This window comes from Saccopteryx bilineata, chromosome 6, assembly GCF_036850765.1.
Source record: "Saccopteryx bilineata isolate mSacBil1 chromosome 6, mSacBil1_pri_phased_curated, whole genome shotgun sequence".
NCBI classification, from domain to species: domain Eukaryota; kingdom Metazoa; phylum Chordata; class Mammalia; order Chiroptera; family Emballonuridae; genus Saccopteryx; species Saccopteryx bilineata.
The window spans coordinates 62497773-62520093 of NC_089495.1; positions in this window are offsets into that span (position 1 = coordinate 62497773).

The following is a 22321-nucleotide window of genomic DNA, read 5'->3' on the forward strand; positions in this document are numbered from 1 at the left end:
CAGGGTTCAATAAATAAAAACTTCTGAGGATTTTTTCTCCTCAGATTAGAAGACATTTAATAAAAATACATACAATTCCTCTAGTATTCGGAACTCTGCACTTGTAAATAAACATTTTGTTGCTAGTCTGAGTTTGGTTGATCTGATTGATCTTAGCAAATCCTTGGACTTCAGGGGTATTGACCTCAAACTCATGAAGGTGGCCAGTGGCTACTTAGAAACCCCCCAGCCATCCAAGATCCAAACACTGGAGAGAAAAAAGCCTACCATAGCCTGGGCCCATCGGCTGGCATATCTTCTGGTGGCGTCATGCCTGTGTTTTACCAGTATTTAAATATTTTAAGTGCAATCACTGTGTATAGATAGACAATTAAACTTGAAAGTTAAGTAGGAACTGACGATGAAGGACTTCGTCGGTTATATTAAGGATTTTTAAGTGCATCCTGAGAGTAATAGAAATCTCCTGACGGAATTTGAACAAGTTAATTCTAAGATTAGAAATATATCAGTATCAACACATCTCTGGGTAAGAGGGTGAAAGAACAGAGGCAGAAATATTTTTACCTTTCCCTCAGGACAGGACAGGGGAGAACTTACAGAGGTCTTTTGCACCATGAATGTTGAATATTAATACTCAGAGCATGAGAATCAAATTTAGAGTTCTCATCTGGTCACACAATATTGAAATAGTGTCTAGACTTGCTGATTGGCATCTGAGTGCCTGTTTCTCATTAAAGTGTAATACTCTAGCTAAACAGGAGAGTAGTTGAATGTTCAAATGAGATTTTTCTATTCAGAGCCAGTATAATTTAGTTCTCTTCTCACTGAAGTCTGTTATCGGGTTGTCAAATTCTACTATAGTATAACACAAAATCTACTTATAGAGACTTGAAATCTAGATTTGGCAACATATAACACATTTTTTACCTTACTCCAAAAATCTCTTTTTCCACTATAAGCTTAAGCTTTTCAACCTATCATATCTAGGCAGGTAGTTGAATACACCATTCCTTCATACTTCAGGTCATAAACTTTGTGCCATTATACATACAATGAAGTAATGTGTTTTATGATTTTTTCTCAATTCATTTTCTTCTAAAAATATTGTTATTATTCTGATTTTAAAAATGTTTCTTGTCCTGCCATAAAAATGCATATTGTGATGGCTTACATTCTCTACCCAGAGAATAATAAAGTCTCTTAAATTTTTAAATGTTCTCATAATTAATAGTGTCTGCTGTCTTCATTTAATCCATTAAGGAAATAATGCCATTTCCTTAATGTTGGGTGTGCTTTCAATTTCTTTTGATGCTTCTGGTAATTTACTCAAATAAACTGCATATAGTTATTATATGTTGTACACTAAAAACCAATGAATATACATTTAAAAAGTCTTTTTTTAATCTCTCGTGACTTGCTATATTTACTCATTGAAAATTAGAAGAGATGTTTAAATTAGTACTGAATTTATTAACTTAATTTGATAACATACTTCATCAATGTGACTAAGCATTAAAGCAAATTCTTTTTCTGTTTATGGTTTTGTCTTATACTTTTTATATGTCTTCATTGTTGATCTGACTTACAGAAAATTAATTCTTCACACATTTTATTTGTTCTATCAGCATAACAGAAACAAAAATTTTCAGCCATAAATTGTACTTGAAGTTAAAGCTCAATGATAAATAGGTTATTGTTCTCTGCTACTTCCAATGATGAAATGTTGTTAGCATTGAATTCTTATTTTACTCTTCAGGCCCAATGAATAACATTAATTGTTTTATAACCCTATGCCAACTCATTCTGCCTGATTCATAAAACAGTTATGCACCATTTAGAAGCATCTCTCAGTAGGCTTCATTTTCTCTCTAAAACAAAGAGTTTGACTTCATTAATCTCCTTCTTTTTTCTCAAATACCTCATGAACTTTGAATTATACAATAAATTTTCACAATTCTCATAGTCTCTAAATTGGAGAAGGGAAGATTTAAAGCACATTCAGATGTAGTTTTAGCTGAAAAGAGTTGTAAAAAAAAGAAGTTAGTTTTTTTTTAACAAATACTTCATTTAACTGAATTTTCTTAAAATATTTTAGCAAATATTAAGCAAAAATTATTTTGGGTGTCCAAACTTCAAAGACCAAAAACATCACAAAAGGACATTTGGACACCAACTACTATTCAGTCCACAATTCAGAAATATAAAGAAATAATATAACTCCTGTATCTATGGTTTAATTAGGGGAAATGAGAAAGATTGGATACTTGGCAAAAGCTCTAAACACTCCAAATCTAGTAATCCTGAAGGGCAAATGGGGCAAAAAGGAAAATTCAATTAGTAATAAAACATCTTTTAGAAATCTATAAAGCATTATATAGAAAATTTTCTAAAGAATGTAATTATCTCACTACGGAAATGGAGAAAATTAAACCCATGTTTAATATGTTTTAGTTTAAAATGCACTCTTCTGAGTAAATAAATTGAGTATTAATTTCTATTAACCATTAAGAACAAGGAGCATAAAAAAATTATTCACTTTTTCTATATTTTCTTATGCAGGATAAAAAAAGAAAAATTAACAGTATTTACATTTCTGTTTTCTGCGCATATCAAATGTTAAAAATTGTAGTGGAAAATAAGTGCATGGGAGAAATGGACCAATGTGAAACAATCTAAATTTAAAGTGAGCAGAAGTGGGACAAACTGTCAAAGTGGACCATGTTTTCAGGGCGAGACTGCTAAGGTGGGTATTTTGGTTAATTTTTCAGATGGCATTATTAGAAAAAAAATTAACCTCCTTTTATTTCTACATTTAAAAAAAAAGCATTGAAAATTTATAGCCAGTTTGAATAATGGTGATCCAAAATGAATCACTACCATCCACCTCCAAATATTTGCTGGATATGAGAGAAACTGGTCTGCCCATGACCCTGTTATCAGTCCAAACTCTGGGTGCCCAAAGCCTTAAAAAGCCAAAACCCACCCAGGCTGGATAGCTGGGTTGTTAGAGCATTATCACGAAGTGCAGAGGTTGCCAGTTCAATCCCTGGTCAGGGCACATACATATAGGAACCAACTGATGTTCCTCTCTCTCCCTTCCTCTCTCTAAAATCAATAAAATAAACATTAAAAATAAAAGACCAAAACCAAATCCTCAGAGTTTAGATTAAAAAAAAAAGTGTATTGATTTACAAAGTTGCCAACTGAGGAGATAGGAGCCCTGGTAGTTCCTCAAATTTATCTTAAGAAAGTAAAGAGTTCAGACTTTTTTTTTCTAATGTCAAACAAAGGAAATATGAGACCTGTTTTTTATAAAATCTCAAGCTTAAACAAATTACTCTAATGATTAGCATGTCTGCAGCAGGAGATATTTAAATAAAGGACAAGGGAACTATGCAAACTTGAAGATGGTGTCAGAGAAACCAAACATTTCACTCTTTTACAAGCCAAGTAAATGAGGCACATTTCTTCCTTTATTGGTTACACATAAGAGTATTCAAATCAATTGCATCATAATAGAGGGTTGAAATACACAGTCTTTAATTTTGGGTATCCATTTTGCAGTCATAGGAAACCTATGCACTTCTAGAATTACCTGATTTTACTAAAAGAATTTTTAGATATGCTCTTAAATTGCATCTTTATAACTATTTAATAATATATTCACAAAGTTGAAATGACGGATCACAGTTTTGATCTTCCATCAGGAATACATGAAGTTGTTATATAGTTAAGGACCTAAAGGTCAGGTCTGTGATGTAACATAAGTATCAGTATTAATAAATAGTGATAAACACAGAGAAATGTACTTGAATATTTTAATTTTGTAAAGTAAATTTATGTCTTAAGTCCACTGATAGTCATCGATTAACATACTCACATATAATATATAGACTTCTGAAAAGTTGCTTATGTCTTTATTCTATTGGAAAAATTATAAAATTATAAATTTTGATAAATATTAACAGCAATGAGAGGTACTGAAGTGGTTCAGAATAGGCCTCCATAGTTGTGAGGGTCCTTGAAATACATACATGTTTAGAGAAATAACAGAAAGAATGAGCATCACTATCTACTGAATGTTTAAACCCCAAAATTTATATGTTGAAGTTTTAACCTTCTAATGTGATAGTATTAAAAGGTAAGTCCTTTGGGAGGTGATTAGATTTAGATGAAGTCAGTGGTAGGATTTAGCAAGTTCGCATCAGTTTGATGGAACTGATACCTAATTTTTTGTTGAGATTGACAAACCAGATGTTAAAAAGGAGCTTGTAATCAGGGTTCTCGCTAATGTGTGCACCTGGGCAGCCGCCCAGTATGGAAATCACAGATTTACATTCCTACTCGTTCTTAACATTCATCTGAGCAACAGCATATTCTAAGGCTCATAGTAATGCTCATTTTAAGGTTCATAGGTAAAGGAATGGGACCCTACTCCTACAGTGAAAAGATGGTTAAGGGTAAAACACACAGCCAATGATGCTCAGATAAAAGCAAAGAAAACTGCAAGTGAGGACGACAGTCAAGAAGAAATATGGAAATATCTTAACAGTTTCTTTGTTTTTTGTCTGTTATTATTAAATATTTTTTCATTAATATTTATTTTATTTTTTTATTTTATTTATTGTGTTTACATAGATTCTAGTGTTGCCCCGATTGCATCCCCTCCCCCGTATTGCCCTCAACATCTCCTTTGTCCTCCTCCCAACCACTCCCTTCCCCCTTCCCTTCAGGTTTAATTCTGTTCCTCAGTTCACATTGTTCCTTGGATTCCTCAAATGAGTGAGCTCATATGATATTTTTCTTTCTCTGCCTGTCTTATTTCACTTAACATAATAGTTTCCAGGTCCATCCCTGTTGTTGCAAAAGGTAATATTTTCTTCTTTTTTATGGTAGTCCATTTTTTATAGTATTCCATTGTATATATGAACCACAGCTTTTTAATCCACTTGTCCAATGATGGATACTTGAACTGTTTCCAAATCTTCACTATTGTGAACAATGCTGCCCTAAACATGGGAGTGCATTTCTTTTTTTGAAGCAGTGATATGATGTTCTTGGGGTATATTCCTAAAAGTAGGATGGTTGGGTTAAGAGGCAGTTCCACTTTTAATTTTTTGAGGAATCTCCATACTGTTTTCCACAGAGGCTGCACCAGTCTGCATTACCACAAGCTGTGCAGGAGGGTTCCCCTTTCTCCACATCCTTGCCAGCACCTATCCTGTGCTGTTTTGTTAATGAGCGCCATTCTGACTGGTGTGAGGTGGTATCTCATTTTGATTTTAATTTGCATTTCTCTAATGATTAGTGATGTTGAGTATTTTTTCATATGCCTATTGGCCATATGTATGTCCTCTTTGGAGAAATGTCTATTCATTTCTTTTGCACATTTTTTTATTGGATTGTTTGTCTTTCTGGTGTTGAGTTTTACAAGTTTTTTATAAATTTTGGTTATTAACCCCTTATCAGACATATTGTCGAATATGTTCTCCTAATGTGTAGTTTGTCTTTTTATTCTGTTCATATTGCCTTTAAGTGTGCAAAAGCTTTTTACTTTGATATAGTCCCATTTGTTTGTCCTGTCTTTTATTTCACTTACCCTTGGAGATAAATCAGCAAATATATTGCTGTGAGAGATGTTGGAGAGTTTCCTGCCTATGTTTTCTTCTAAGATGCTTATGGTTAAATGACATATTTAAGTCTTTTATCCATTTTGAGTTTATTTTTGTGACCGATGTAAGTTGGTGGTTTAGTTTCATTTTTTTGCAGGTAGATGTTCAATTTTCCCAATGTTAAAGAGACTGTCTTTACTCAATTGTGTGCTCTTACCTCCTTTGTCAGATATCAATTATCCATAAAAGTGTGGGTTTATTTCTGGGTTCTCTGTTCTGTTCCATTGATCTATATGCCTGTTCTTATGCTAGTACCAGGCTGTTTTGAGTACAATGGCTTTGTAGTATAACTTGATATCAGAAAGTATGATACTTCTCACTTTATTCTTCTTTTTTCAGATTGCTGAGGTTATTTGTGTTCTTTTTTTGGTTCCATATAAATTTTGGAACATGTGTTCTATATCTTTGAAGTATGTCCTTGGTATTTTAATTGGTATTGCATTGAATTTATAATTTGCTTTGGGTAGTATAGACATTTTGATGATGTTTATTCTTCCTAACCATGAGCAAGGTATATACTTCCACTTGTTTATATCTTCCTTGATTTCTTTTATAAATGTTTTATAATTTTCCAAGTACAAGTATTTAACCTCCTTGGCTAAATCTACTCCTAGTTACTTTATTTTGTTGTTGTTGTTGTTGCAATAATAAAGGGGATTGTTTACTTAATTTTCTTTTTCTGACTGCTCATTGTTGGTGTATAAAAATGCCTCTGATTTCTGTGTATTAATTTTATACCCTGCCACCTTGCTGAATTCATTTATCAGGTCTAGAATTCATTATTAGGTAGTTTTTTGACTGAGACTTTAAGGTTTTTCTATATACAGTATCATATCATCTGTAAATAATGATAGTTTTCTTCTTCTTTTCCAATTTAGATGCATTTATTTCTTCTTCTTGTCTGATTGCTGTAGCTAAGACTTCCAGAACAATGTTGAATAAGAGTGGTGAAAGGGAACACCCCTGTCTTGTTCCTGATCTTAGGGGGATTGCTTTTAATTTTTGCTCATTAATTTTGATGTTGGCTGTGGGTTTTTCATAAATGGCCTTTATCATGTTGAGATATGTTCCCTGTATCCCCACTTTGCTGAGAGTTTTGATTATAAATGGGTGCTGGATTTTATCAATTGCTTTTTCTGCATCTATTGATATTATCATGTGGTTTTTCTCCTTCCTTTTGTTTATGTCATGAATCACATTGATTGATTTACAAGTATTGTACTGTCTTTGCCTCCTCTGAATAAATCCCACTTGATTATGATGTATGCTGCATCTGGTTTGCTAATATTTTTGTGAGGATTTTATCATCTAAATTCATCAGGGAAATTGGCCTATAATTTTCTTTCTTTGGGTTGTCTTTGCCTGGTTTGGAGTAAGAATTATGCTAGCCTCATAAAAGGAGCCTGGAAGTCTCCCTTCCTCTTGAATTTTTTGAAATAGCTTGAGTAGGATAGGAGTTAGTTCTTCTTTGAATATTTGGTAGAATTCACCAGTGAAGCCATCTGGCCCAGAGCTTTTGATTTTGGGGAGTTTTTTGATAAATGTTTCTATCTCATTTATTGTAATCAGTCTCTTTAGGTTTCCTGATTCTTCCAGATTGATTTTTGGAAGATTATATGTTTCAAGAAATTTGTCCATTTCACCTAGGTTATTTAATTTTTTGGCATACAGTTGTTCTTAGTATTTTCTTAAAATATTTTGTATTTCTGTTGTGTCAGTTGTTATTTCTCCACTCTCATTTCTAATTTTATTTATTTGAGTCCTCTTTTTTTCTTGGTGAGTCTGGTTAAAGGTTCATAGATCTTGTTTACCCTTTCAAAGAACCAGCTCTTGGTTTCATTGATCCTCTGTATTGATTTTTTAGCCTCTATGTCATTTATTTCCACTCTGATCTTTATTATTTTCTTCCTTCTACTAGCTCTGGGCTTTCCTTGCTGTTCTTTCCTAGTTCTTTTAGATGCAGGGTTAGGTAGTTTATTTGAGCTTTTTCTACCTTCTTATGGTATGCCTGTAGTGCTATGAACTTCCCTCTCAGTACTGCTTTTGCTGTGTCCATAAATTTTGAGTTGTTTTATGCTCGTTATCATTTGTTTCTAAGAATTTTCTTATTTCTTCTTTGATCTCATTGTTAACCCATTCATTACTTAATAACATGCTATTTAGTTTCCATGTGTTTGAGTATTTTCTAGTTTTTCTGTTGTGGTTGATTTCTAGTTTCATGCCTTTGTGATCAGAGAAAATGCTTGATATGATCTCAGTCTTCTTAAATTTGTTGAGACCACTTTTGTGCCCTAACATGTGGTCTATCCTAGACCATGAGCACTTGAAAAGAATGTATATTCTCCTGCTTTAGTGTGAAAGGTTCTGAAGATATCTATTAAGTCCAGTTGATCTAATGTGTCCTTTAAGTCTTCTCTTTATTTGTTAATTTTCTTTCTTGAGGATCTATCTAGTGGTGTTAGTGGGGTACTGAAATCCCCACTAACTGTTAATCTCGCCCTTTATATCTATCAAATCCTGCTTTATATATTTATGTGCTTCTATATTAGATGCATAGATATTTATAATGGTTATATCTTCCTGTTGGATTGCTCCCTTTATTATTATGTAGTGACCTTCTTTATCTCTTACTATAGACTTTGTTTTAAAGTCTATTTTGCCTGATATAAGTATTGTTATGCCAGCTTTTTTTCATTTCCATTTGCATGAAATATTTTTTTCCATCCTTTCACCTTCAGTCTATATTTATCTTTTGTTTTAAGGTGTGTCTCCTGTAGACAGCATATATGTATAGGTCCTGTTTTTTATCCATTCAGCTATCCTATGTCTTTTGATTGGATCATTCAATCCATTTACATTTAATGTTATTATTTTTTTTGTTATTATTATTTTTGTATTTTTCTGAAGCTGGAAACAGGGAGAGACAGTCAGACAGACTCCCGCATGAGCCCGACCGGGATCCACCCGGCACGCGCACCAGGGGCGACGCTCTGCCCATCAGGGGGCGATGCTCTGCCCCTCCGGGGCTTTGCTCTGCCGTGACCAGAGCCACTCTAGCGCCTGGGGCAGAGGCCAAGGAGCCATCCCCAGCGCCTGGGCCATCTTTGCTCCAATGGAGCCTTGGCTGCAGGAGGGGAAGAGAGAGACAGGGAGGAAGAGGGGGTGGAGAAGCAAATGGGCGCTTCTCCTATGTGCCCTGTCTGGGAATCAAACCCGGGTCCCCTGCACACCAGGCCGACGCTCTACCGCTGAGCCAACCGGCCAGGGCTTAATGTTATTATTGATATGTAGTTGTTCATTGTCATTTTATTCTTTAAAACTATCTTTCTCTTTTACTATATTCTTTCCCCCTTTTTTCTTTTTACAACAGTCCCCTTAACATTTCTTGCAGCATTCTTTTGGCTGTAATGAATTCCTTGAGTTTTTTTTTTTTCTGGGAAGTTTTTTATTTCTCCTTCAATTTTAAATGATAGCCTTGATGGATAAAGTAGTCTTGGTTGTAGGCTCTTGATCTGCATTACTTTGAATATTTCTTGTCATTCCCTGCAGGCATCAAGTGTTTCTGTTGAGAATTCTGATGTCATCCTTATGGGGGCTCTTTTGTAGGTGATAGTCTTTTTTACTCTAGCAGCTTTTAATATTTTTTCTTTATCTCTTAGCTTTGGTATTTTAATTATGATGTGTCTTTGTGTAGATTTCTTTGGGTTTCTTTTTAATGGAGTTCTCTGTGCTTATTTTACTTGTGTGACTTTTTTCTGCATCAATATAGGGAGAGTTTCAGCTATGATTTGATTGAACAAGATTTCTATACTTTGTTCTTTCTCTTCTTCTTCAGGAACCCCTATGATGCAGATATTATTTCTCTTCATGTTGTCACAGAGCTCTCTTAGAGTTTCCTCAGACTTTTTGATTTTTTTCTTTATGCTGTTCTGTTTTTGTGCCTTCAATTATCTTGTCCTCTAACTTGCTGATTTGATTCTCAGTTTCATCTATCCTGCTTTTAATTCCTTCCATTGTGGTCTTCATTTATGATATTGTATTTGTCATTTCTGACTGATTCTTTTTTATTATTTAATGTCATTTTTATATTTGCTATCTCTTTATTTAGGTGCTCAATATGTCTATCTATTGCTGTCCTAAGATCTTTGAGCATTCTATCAATCATTATTTTAAACTCTGCATTTGGTAATTTGTTTATATCTAACTCATTCAAGTCCTTTTATGGGGATTTCTCTTGATTCATTTGGGTTGCATTTTTCTGCCTTCCCATTCTGTCTGTGTATAAGAAGGGTGTGGCCACAGGATTCCAATGGATGTGGCCTTTTTTTCCTAGGTGTGGTCTGTCTGCAGGCTTGCCATCACCTCTGCTGCTGCCTCAGGTGCTGGGGTATGGGTGTTGCTGGTGCCAGCCTGCTGCAGTAGTCACTGCAGTTTTCACCTCTTCTGCACGGGCGGAGCTGTGTTCACATGCTGGGCTACAAGTGCTAAAGGTCCTTGGCCTTCACCTCTCACACTCAGGTGGGGCTATGCTCCTTGCTGTGGTTGCAAACCTTGGCACTGCTGATGGGGCTGGGAACCTATGCTCAGCCGTGGGTCTACCTCTGTTCCCTGGCTTTCACCCCGCCCCCGGTGGTGGGATTGGGCTCATGCTCTAGGCCACCCACCTTGCTTCCAGGTTCCTGGGCAGGGTTGCACAACCTTGCTTAGCCGTGGCTCTCCGCAGGTTTTCTGGCTTTTGCCATGCTTTCGCCTTGCCCCTGCAGGTGCGAGTGTAGGAGGACTGTTATTGCTCACCTGCCCACAGCCTGGTCAGACATCTTTTGTGCTCTCCGTCTGCCCCTGCCAGGTGGAACTGAGCTCACATAGGGCCTCAGTGATGGCTGGCCAGGTTTCCACCCCCACCGATGGGACCACGCTTCCACGTCCTACCCACCGGTGAGCCCTCAGCAGTGTGAGTGAAGGTGCTGCTCTTCAGAACCTAGCACTCAATACTATATTTCTGATGGCTCCCTCCTTCTAAGCAACTGTGCTTGGAGTGCTGTGGAAAAGCTTGTTTGGCTGGTGTCCTGCTTCCCTTTGTTGGTATTGCTGGTTCCAGGGGAAATATTCACTTTAGATTTGGGGAGTGACTCAACCCTGGGGTTAGGGTGGCTGTCCCTCAAAGTGTTTCTCACTATGCCTCCTAGATTACTCTCTCTTCCTGCTACTCTGGTCCTCTCATCTCTCCCCATCCCCCAGAGACTTGGGTGAGTGGTTGTGAAAGAGGTTTTCTGTGCAGTCCTTTTAAGAAGAATCCTGGGTCTGAGAAATCCCTCTCTTTCTCACACACAGTATCCTGGCTAGTTTTGCAGCTAAATACTGTTCATGCACCTCTCCTAGTCTCTGGAGCTGCAGGCTGGGACTTTGGTCCTGGCCCAGGACCCTACCCTCTCTGCTAAACTCACTTTCTGCCACACAAGTCCCTCCAGGCTGCTGTTTGCACCCAGGAGCTGGGCAGCCCTCTCCACGTTTACACTTTTCCTACCAGCCACAGTGTGGCTTCTTCAGTGTTCCTTGGTTAAAGTGTCCTCTTAGTTTAGTCCAAAGTTGGTTTTTCTATATGATGGTTCTTAAAAATAAGTTGTAATCTACTTTGGTTCTGAGAGGTGGAAGTTGGTATATCCACCTATTCCATCGCCGTCTTGCCTCCATTAATATTTTTAAATTATTTTTTATAACATAATCTAATTTTGTTTACCTCTTTTATATGTCTTATTTAAGTATTAAATGCATGAAATAATAAACTACTTTCTGGTATATTGTTTCTTTATATTTAAAATAATCAGGGCAGAGAACTAATTGTTAAATTATTTAAATCACACCAGTAGATGAAATCACAAGGATATAATCTTTATGATGGTATTAGTGACTTCATAAAGAAAGACCAGAGAGCTTTCTCACCTCTCTATCCATTTCTCTATCACTTTCACTTTTTGTCTCTGTCTCTGTCTCTCTGTACTATGGAGTGTAAAGTAAGAAAGCAATAGACCAGGAAGCAGTCCTCACCAGGCACTGAATTTGCCAACACCCTGATCTTGAATTTCCCAGCCTCTAGAACTATGTGTAATGAATGTCAGTTGTATAAGTTACCTACTCTGTCCTACTTCATCTTTAGTTCTCTAAGACAATTACAGTTTCAAAGTATTTTATTAAAGTTTTATTAATTATGTGGGTTCCTGTGTGTCTGTATAGATGTGCAATAAATTGCATTTTAGTACGTGTCTGTTTTCTATGAAAAACTCTATAGTAAAGGTACTGTTAAAATAAGAAAGGTCTTTTCTGAAACTTTTTGGAGATTTCATTGAACTTTGCACTATACTTTTACATTGGAAGCAGTTAATTCCTATACAGTTAATGAATAAATTAACAATTGTATATATTATGGTAAGAAAAAAAAAATAAGATTGGCTAGAGGCCCTGGCCGGTTGGCTCAGCGGTAGAGTGTCGGCCTAGCATGCGGGGGACCCGGGTTCGATTTCCAGCCAGGGCACATAGGAGAAGCACCCATTTGCTTCTCCACCCCCACCCTCCTTCCTCTCTGTCTCTCTCTTCCCCTCCCGCAGCCAAGTCTCCACTGGAGCAAAGATGGCCCGGGCACTCGGGATGGCTCCTTGGCCTCTGCCCCAGGCACTAGAGTGGCTCTGGTCGTGGCAGAGCGATGCCCCAGAGGGGCAGAGCATTGCCCCCTGGTAGGCACAGCATCGCCCCTGGTGGGCGTGCCGGGTGGATCCTGGTCGGGCGCATGCGGAAGTGTGTCTGACTGTCTCTCCCCGTTTCCAGCTTCAGGAATAAAAAAAAAAGATTGGCTAGAAATGGCTTATAATGAGAATAATCAAATACGATTAGGAGATGACATCAGAGTAATGGCGGGATAGGAAGCGATACCGATAAATCTCCCCCAAAACTCAACAAGATCTTCAACCAGAAACAGAAAAAACCTAAACTTGGAGCCTCCAGATGCTTTGCAATACACCTGAAGGTATGGTCGAGTGAAAAATTGGCTAAATATATAACCAAACCCAGAAGGAAATAGGGAGTAAGAAATGCTCCGCCTTCCTCACTAACCTAAACAGGGCGGCTTTCTCTGGTAACTGTGAATATAGAAACTGAGGTGGGCAAAGGGGGTGAATAGATCCAGGCCACAGCACAAACGGCCGAACCAGGCTGTGGCACGGAGATCCAAGCCAAGGAAAAACTGATCCTGTGGCAACCCGGGCAATACAAGCTAACACTCGCGCCAAACCCAAACAAGAAAGACAAGCGGGGCAGCCATTTTACCCGATCTCCTGGTTGGTGTGCAATTAGTGGGCGAGAGATTTCTTCCTAAGCCCCGGGAGTGGGTGCCCGTGTTACCCCACAGAGAGGCAGAGTCAGAGGCCTTTCTGTGGACCGAAAGCAGAATCTCTGGGCAGCCCCAGTGCCCTGGGAAAGCCACGCACGGGAGGGAGCGAGAACTAATTCCAACAGTGGAAATTTTCTGTGCTAGTGGGGGTTTCACTTAGAGGGAAACATGGCCAGCCTCATACCCTGGTCTGCGCGCGCAGATAGTGAGCAAGAGATTCCTCCGAGTGCCTCGGCAGTGCGCGCCCATGTTATCGCACAGAGGGGCAGAGTCAGGGGCCTTTGTGTGGGCCAAAGCAGAATCTCGGGCCGCCCCAGCGCCTTGCAAAAGCCACGCACGGGGACGGAGCGAGAGCCAATTCCAACGCTGCAACATTTCCATGCGGTTGGGGGTTTCACTCAGAGCGTGAGACTGCTGGCCGGATATCCTGGTCTGCGCACGCAGATAGTGAGCGAGAGTTTCCTCCAAGCACCCCGGAAGTGGGTGCCCGCCTGTGTTACCGGACGGAGTGGCAGAGCCAGAGGTCTTTGAGTGGGCGGAAACCCTGCCTGATTATGCCAGTGACTCGGACTGACTGAGCCTTACCCAGAGCCCTGTGCTGAGTGGAAATAGAGTGGGGAGTTGCCAGCTCTTTGAACCTCTTACTATCCAGGCAGAGGCAGCAGCAACCCCATAGCTGGTTTATCAGGCTACTAATTGAGGAAGGAAAGACTAGGAGAAAGGCCCCAGGAACATGGACTCTCTCACTGTCAGAGCCTATAAATGCTAATGAGCCTCGACTGCCAACGAGACTAAAGCACAATACATGACATTGCCATAGAGACTTATCAACTGCAAACCTCTACCTGAGCGTGCCAAAGGGGCAGAACCTGGGGTTCAGAGTCACTGACCAGGAAGAGGGAGAGAAAAGAAAAAGCAAGAAGATAACCTCTCAAAATCAAGAATAATCTGCAGACTTTATAACCTATCCCATTTTATTATATTTGTTTGTTTGTTTCTCTTATCTTCATTCTTGATATTTTTTTTCCTCCTCCAATTTGGCCGATTAATTCTCTGCCGGTCTTACTCTCTCCTCTCCTTGAACTACACTACCCATAAGTGTTACATCTCCCATTATCTTTTCTCTCCTCTTCCTTTCTCTCTATGAGGGTTGCACTCCAAAACCCTTAACTCTCTCTCTCTCTCTCCTCTTTTTTCTTTTTTCTTCTTTTAGTGGTTCCCTCTTTTTTTCTCTCTCTCTCTTTCTTTTCTCCCTCTATATTACTTTCTTCCTTTCTCCTTTACATCTCCTCTCATTCAAACCTCAATAACAAACAAATTATATTATCTGGGACTCAAACTTATGTTTGTGGCATTTTGGGGGGTTATACTTCACCTTTTTAACTCACTAGCAGTGCTCCCATCCCTGGCTCTCCATTTTATCTAGTTCTTGTTCCACTAAATACAATAGTAATTTTTTAATTTGTCCCCCATTTTTGTGTTTTCCTCTTATTCCTCTCATCATAACTCTTAGACAACCAACACCTAAAAGCAAATCATATTATTCTTGACCCAATTTTTTTCCTTATTTGCTTTTTGTGGGTCCATACCTCCTTCTTTTTTCTTTTTTTTTCTTTTTTTTTTTGCCCCTTTATTACTTTTCCCCAATTCAGGCCCTCCATTACAGGCATTGTTTGTTATAATTCACAGTTCACCACCAGATTTTCTCAAGAAAGAGGGGAGAGGAGAGGAGAGGAAAAAAGGAGGGGGGGAATAATTTCCTTTTTTTAAATTTTTATTTTATTTTATTTTTCTTTATTTCATTATTAATTTTTTTTAAAAAACAACTCTTTGATTTTTTATTTTTTTAACTTTTTATTCTTTATTAAATCTCATTAATACTATCAACAAAACCACCCTCAGATGCCATTAAGGAAGAGAAAATCGAATATCATGGATACAAAAGAAAGAGAGGTAACACAGCTAGATGAGGAAAAATCTATGGAGAAAAAATTTAATATATTGGAAACCTTGGAGCTAAATGACAGAGAATTCAAGATAGAAATCCTAAAAATCCTCCGAGATATACAAGAACACACAGAAAGGCAATTTAGGGAGCTCAGAAAACAACTCTATGAACACAAAGAATATATGTCCAAGGAAATTGAAACTATAAAAACAAATCAAACAGAGATGAAAAACTCAATTCACGAGCTGAAAAACAAAGTAACAAGCTTAGCTAATAGAACAGGTCAGATAGGAGAGAGGATTAATGAAATAGAAGACAAGCAACTTGAGGCACAACAGAGAGAAGAAGAAAGAGACTCAAAAATTAAAAAAAATGAGAAAGCCCTACAAGAATTATCTGACTCCATCAAAAAGAATAACATAAGAATAATAGGTATATCAGAAGGAGAAGAGAGAGAAAATGGAATGAAGAACATACTCAAACAAATACTAGATGAGAACTTCCCAAGCCTGTGGAAAGAACTAAAGCCTCAAGTTCAAGAAGCAAACAAAACTCCAAGTTTTCTTAACCCCAACAAACCTACTCCAAGGCATATCATAATGAAATTGACACAAACCAACAGCAAAGAAAAAATTCTCAAGGCATCCAGGAAAAAGAAAAATACAACATATAAAGGAAGGCCCATTAGATTATCATCAGATTTCTCAGCAGAAACTCTATGAGCTAGAAGAGAGTGGACCCCAATATTTAAAGTCCTGAAAGAGAGGAACTTTCAGCCACGAATACTATACCCATCAAAGCTATCCTTCAAATATGAAGGAGAAATAAAAACATTCACAGATAAAGAAAAGATGAGGGAATTTATCATCAGAAAACCCTCACTCCAGGAATTACTAAAGGGGGTTCTCCAATCAGATACAAAGAACAAAAAAAAAAAACAGAGCCACAAGTAAAAGCTCCAAGACGAACACAATAAAACCAAATTTAAACTGTGACAACAACAAAAAGAAAGAGGGGGAGAAGATGGAGATTAACAGTAGCAAAGGACGATGGTGTACAAAAGTACTCACAAAATAGTTCGCTACAATGAACAGGGTAGGGACCCTTTTCATTACTCATAGGTAACCACCATTGAAAAAAACACCACAGAAGCACATGAGATAAAAAAGATAGCAACAGAGGAAAGATGTATGAAATACAACTAAATAAAAACAAAAGATAGATAAACAAAAGAGAAGGATCAAACAAGACACAAAACTAACACAAAGCAAGATATAAAATGGGAATAGGGAACTCACAAGTGTCAATAATTACACTAAATGTAAACGGATTAAACTCACCAATAAAAAGGCACAGAGTAGCAGAATGGATTAAAAAAGAAAATACAACTATATGCTGCCTACAGGAAACTCATCTAAGTAACAAGGATAAAAACAAATTCAAAGTGAAAGGCTAGAAAACAATACTCCAAGCAAATAACATCCAAAAAAAAGCAGGTGTAGCAATACTCATATCGGATAATGCTGACTACAAGACAACAAAAGTACTCAGAGACAAAAATGGCCATTTCATAATGGCTAAGGGGACACTGAATCAAGAAGACATAACAATTCTTAATATATATGCACCAAACCAAGGAGCACCAAAATATATAAGACAGCTACTTATTGATCTTGATCTTAAAACAAAAACTGACAAAAATACAATCATACTTGGAGACCTCAATACACCGCTGACGGCTCTAGATCGGTCATCCAAACAGAGAATCAACAAAGACATAGTGGCCTTAAACAAAACACTAGAGCACCTGGATATGATAGACATCTACAGGACATTTCATCCCAAAGTGACTGAGTATACATTTTTCTCCAGTGTACATGGATCATTCTCAAGAATTGACCATATGTTGGGCCACAAAAACAACATCAGCAAATTCAGAAAAATTGAGGTTGTACCAAGCATATTTTCTGATCATAAAGCCTTGAAACTAGAATTCAACTGCAAAAAAGAGTAAAAAAATCCCACAAAAATGTGGAAACTAAACAACATACTTTTAAAAAATGAATGGGTCAAAGAAGAAATAAGTGCAGAGATCAAAAGATATATACAGACTAATGAAAATGACAATACGACATATCAGAATCTATGGGATGCAGCAAAAGCAGTGATAAGAGGGAAGTTCATATCACTTCAGGCATATATGAACAAACAAGAGAGAGCCCAAGTGAACCACTTAACTTCCCACCTTAAGGAACTAGAAAAAGAAGAACAAAGACAACCCAAAACTAGCAGAAGAAAGGAGATAATAAAAATCATAGCAGAAATAAATGAATTAGAGAACAGAAAAACTATAGAAAAAATTAATAGAACAAGGAGCTGGTTCTTTGAAAAGATCAACAAAATTGACAAACCCTTGGCAAGACTTACCAAGGAAAAAAGAGAAAGAACTCATATAAACAAAATCCAAAATGAAAGAGGAGAAATCACCACGTACACAATAGATATACAAAGAATTATTGTAGAATACTATGAAAAACTTTATGCCACTAAATTCAACAACCTAGAAGAAATGGATAAATTCCTAGAAAAATACAACCTTCCTAGACTGAGTCAAGAAGAAGCAGAAAGCCTGAACAGACGTATTAGTAGAGAAGAAATAGAAAAAACCATTAAAAACCTCCCCAAAAATAAAAGTCTAGGCCCTGACGGCTATACCAGTGAATTTTATCAAACATTCAAAGAAGACTTGGTTCCTATTCTACTCAAAGTCTTCCAAAAAATTGAAGAAGAAGCAATACTTCCAAACACATTTTATGAGGCCAACATAACCCTCATACCAAAACCAGGCAAGGATGGCACAAAAAAAGAAAACTACAGACCAATATCTCTAATGAATACAGATGCTAAAATACTAAACAAAATACTAGCAAATCAAATACAACAACATATTAAAAAATAATACATCATAATCAAGTGGGATTCATCCCAGAATCTCAATGATGGTTCAATATATGTAAAATGGTTAACGTAATACACCGTATCAACAAAACAAAGAACAAAAACCACATGATCTTATCAATAGATGCAGAAAAGGCTTTTGATAAAATACAACACAATTTTATGTTTAAGACTCTCAACAAAATGGGTATAGAAGGAAAATATCTCAACATGATAAAGGCCATATATGATAAACCATCAGCTAACATCATATTAAATGGCACTAAACTGAAGGCTTTCCCCCTTAAATCAGGAACAAGACAGGGTTGTCCACTCTCTCCACTCTTATTTAATGTGTTACTAGAGGTTTTAGCCAGAGCAATCAGACAAGACAAAGAAATAAAAGGGATCCATATGAGAAAAGAAGAAGAAGTAAAGGTATCACTTTTTGCAGATGATATGATCCTATACATCGCAAACCCCAAAGAATCCACAAAAATACTACTAGAAACAATAAGCCAATACAGTAAGGTCGCAGGATACAAAATTAACATACAGAAGTCAATAGCCTTTCTATATGCCAACAATGAAACAATTCAGAACGAACTCAAAAGAATAATCCCCTTCACGATTGCAACAAAAAAAATAAATTACTTAGGAATAAACATAACAAAGAATGTAAAGGACTTATTATATAATGAAAACTATAAACCATTGTTAAGGTAAATCGAAAAAGATATAATGAGATGGAAGAATATACCTTGTTCTTGGATAGGAAGAATAAATATAATCAAGATGGCTATATTACCCAACGCAATATACAAACTTAATGCAATTCCCATCAAACTTCCAATGACATTTTTTAAAGAAATAGAGCAAAAAATCATCAGATTTATATGGAACTATAAAAAACCCTGAATAGCCAAAGCAATCCTAAAGAAAAAGAATGAAGCTGGGGGCATTACAGTACCTGACTTCAAACTATATTATAGGGCCACGACAATCAAAACAGCTTGGTATTGGCAGAAAAATAGATACTCAGACCAATGGAATAGAATAGAAAGTCCAGAAATAAAACCACATATATATAGTCAAATAATTTTTGATAAAGGGGCCAACAACACACAATGGAGAAAAGAAAGCCTCTTCAATAAATGGTGCTGGAAAAACTGGAAAGCCACATTCAAAAGAATGAAAGTGGACTACAGTTTGTCCCCCTGTACAAAAATTAACTCAAAATGGATCAAAGATCTAAACATAAGACCTGAAACAATTAAGTACATAGAAGAAGACATAGGTACTCAACTCATGGACCTGGGTTTTAAAGAGCATTTTATGAATTTGACTCCACAGGCAAGAGAAGTGAAAGCAAAAATTAATGAATGGGACTACATCAGACTAAGAAGTTTTTGCTCAGCAAGAGAAACTGATAACAAAATAAACAGGAAGCCAACTAAATGGGAAATGATATTTTCAAACAACAGCTCAGATAAGGGCCTAATATCCAAAATATACAAAGAACTCATAAAACTCAACAACAAACAAACAAACAATCCAATAAAAAAATGGGAAGAGGATATGAACAGGCACTTCTCCCAGGAAGAAATACAAATGGCCAACCGATATATGAAAAGATGCTCATCTTCTTTAGCTATTAGAGAAATGCAAATCAAAACAGCAATGAGATACCACCTCACACCTGTTTGATTAGCTATTATTAGCAAGACAGGTAATAGCAAATGTTGGAGAGGCTGTGGAGAAAAAGGAACCCTCATCCACTGTTGGTGGGAATGTAAAGTAGTACAACCATTATGGAAGAAAGTATGGTGGTTCCTCAAAAAACTGAAAATAGAACTACCTTATGACCCAGCAATCCCTCTACTGGATATATACCCCCAAAACTCAGAAACATTGATACGTAAAGACACATGCAGCCCCATGTTTATTGCAGCATTGTTCACAGTGGCCAGGACATGGAAACAACCAAAAAGCCCGTCAATAGATGACTGGATAAAGAAGATGTGACACATATACACTATGGAATATTACTCAGCCATAAGAAATGATGACATCAGAACATTTACAGCAAAATGGTGGGATCTTGATAACATGATACGAAGCGAAATAAATAAATCAGAAAAAGCCAGGAACTGCATTATTCCATATGTAGGTGGGACATAAAAGTGAAACTAAGAGACATTGATAAGAGTGTGGTGGTTACGGGGGGGAGGGGGGAATGGGAGAGGGAAAGGGGGAGGAGGAGGGGCACAAAGAAAACAAGATAGAAGGTGACAGAGGACAATCTGACTTTGGGTGATGGGTATGCAACATAATTGAATGACAAGATAACCTGGACTTGTTATCTTTGAATATATGTATCCTGATTTATTGATGTCACCCCATTAAAAAAATAAAATTATTAAAAAAATATGATTAAAAATAAATAAATAAAAATCAATTTAAATATTTTAATAATGAACCTCAAATATTTTATAATCAGGCTGAAAAATTCATCTCTTAGGAGTCATTATTGTTTTTCCATAAAAAACAAGTGTAAAATGCAGTAAAAATATCAACTCTCTTAGAAAAATGATTTCTAAATAATAATGTAATATTTTATACAAATACTAAGCTTACATATGGATAGTCTTAGACTTTCACTTCCTTGTACATTCAATTAAATAAAGTTATTCTGTTATTTCTGTTATTTCAAAATTGTAATACTGTAATAGTGGTAAATGCTAACACAATTGAGCTCTTCTTATGTACTAGATGCTGCACTAAGTTCTTTACAGGCATATTGTTTTTCATGTTCACAGCAAATATATATGATAAAGTATTACTATTTGTTACAGACAAGTTAACTAAAAACTAGGGTTGTACAGCAAAATTATAAGTTGATTCTGGCTTCTTTTTATTATAAAATCAGGCCTCAAACTATCACAAAATATTTATTCCCACAAATATTTTAAGTTAAGATCTCTGAAAGTTAGAATTACTCTTCAGCCATTGCTGTAGGTTATACTCACCATGGATTCTATACCTGGCCTGGCAGAGAATGAACTTCTATCAGTGGGCTACAGACGAAGTATGGAAACATAAAGGTGGAAGACCATCAAAGAAAACAACACTTTGCCTTTCTTTCCTTGAATAATAGTATCTTTTAAATATTTTTACAGTATTTTTAAACCAAACAGAAAACTAAGAGAATTTTGTTTTAGACTATCAGATTTATTCTACTTTCCAATACAAAATAAATAAGTTTAGCTTTAATAAAAAGTACTAAAATGCCATTGTTTTCTGCCATTTCCTCAATCTGGAGCCTTTGATAAGTATATTAAAGTATTATAACAATCTCCTTAGCAGAATTTCAGCAAAATATTCCAATTTACAACTGTAAGGCCAGTAGTCATAGTCATCATCTTGGCCATGCACATACATGCTCTCATTGGATTCAGGAGATGGTAAAGAAACAGTGGAGCCAAAAAATGGTGGGCCACACTGGCCAATGAGCAAACAGGCAGGGTGCACTTTCTTTTCACTCAGAGCTCCCAAAGCTACTAATGCATTCTTCTTTTCCACAACTGAAGAATCTTTTCCTGTTCCTCCTAAAATCAAAGACCTCACCATTCTCAGTAAGGCTCCCAAAGCCACATATCTCTGGTTCCCCATCTGCACATCTTCTCTTTCCTCACCAACATGGCTTCTTCCTCAACACTCTGCATTCTCTCCTCTCTTACTCTACAAACATGGCTTCTTTCTGCCTCTTTCCTTCTTCTGTCTTTTTTTTTTCCTGAAGCTGGAAACGGGGAGAGACAGTCAGACAGACGCCCGCATGCACCTGACCAGGATCCACCCGGCACGCCCACCAGGGGCGATGCTCTGCTCACCAGGGAGCGGTGCTCTGCCCATCCGGGGCGTCGCTCTGCCTCGACCAGAGCCACTCTAGCGCCTGGGGCAGAGGCCAAGGAGCCATCCCCAGCGCCCGCCCGGGCCATTTTTGCTTCAATGGAGCCTTGGCTGTGGGAGGGGAAGAGAGAGACAGAGAGGAAGGAGGGGGTGAGGGTGGAGAAGCAAATGGGCGCTTCTCCTATGTGCCCTGGCCGGGAATCAAACCCGGGTCCCCCACACGCCAGGCCGACGCTCTACCGCTGAGCCAACTGGCCAGGGCTTCTTCTGTCTTTTTTAAATTTTCTGGTTAGAAAACCTCTCCTCCAGCAAACATTAGTAGAACAATAGCCCTTCCTAAGCAGGAAGGTAATTTGCAATTTCATAGAACACATATATCTGGCACTGCCCAGCACCTAATGCAAACTATATATAAGTGAGCAAACATAAAAATCATATTTTACAAACTTATTTGACAAACAACAGCCTTTAAAA